The sequence below is a fragment of the Acanthisitta chloris genome, unplaced genomic scaffold (genome assembly GCF_000695815.1).
Source record: "Acanthisitta chloris isolate BGI_N310 unplaced genomic scaffold, ASM69581v1 scaffold23279, whole genome shotgun sequence".
NCBI lineage: Eukaryota > Metazoa > Chordata > Aves > Passeriformes > Acanthisittidae > Acanthisitta > Acanthisitta chloris.
Window position 1 is genome coordinate 5,785 of NW_008692274.1, and position 506 is coordinate 6,290.

Consider the following 506-nt stretch of genomic DNA (forward strand, 5'->3'; position numbering starts at 1 on the left):
GTTTGGTTTAGCCCAGTTATTCCGGGCAGTATCTGGCACTGCAGCGTGGTACCTGTTTCCTTGGAGACTGCAGGGAAGCAGAGGAGCGGCACAAACCCGGCGGCAGCACCACACAATTAGCATAAACACTGAAAATGTCAAGGGAGGCTAAATATAGCCCCCTGCCGCGGCCAGCCCCCCCGGAGCCCCCGGTGGGAGGGCACCAGGGAGCCAGCTCTGCTCGGTGTCACTCCCTGGGCAGGTACGGATGCAGACAGGGGTCAGAGGATCAAGGGTGGAAAAGACCTCAAAATCATTGAGTCCAGCTGCCAACACATGAGTTCAGGCAGGAATCATGGAATCATCAAGGTTGGAAGAGACTTCTAAGATGATTGTGTCCAGCCATTAACGTATGGATGCGGGGAGGGATGCTGGCAGGCAAGAATTATAGGATCATGGAATAGTTAAGGTTGGAATAGACCTCTAAAATCATCCCATTATCCTAGGGATGCAGGCAGGCAGGAATG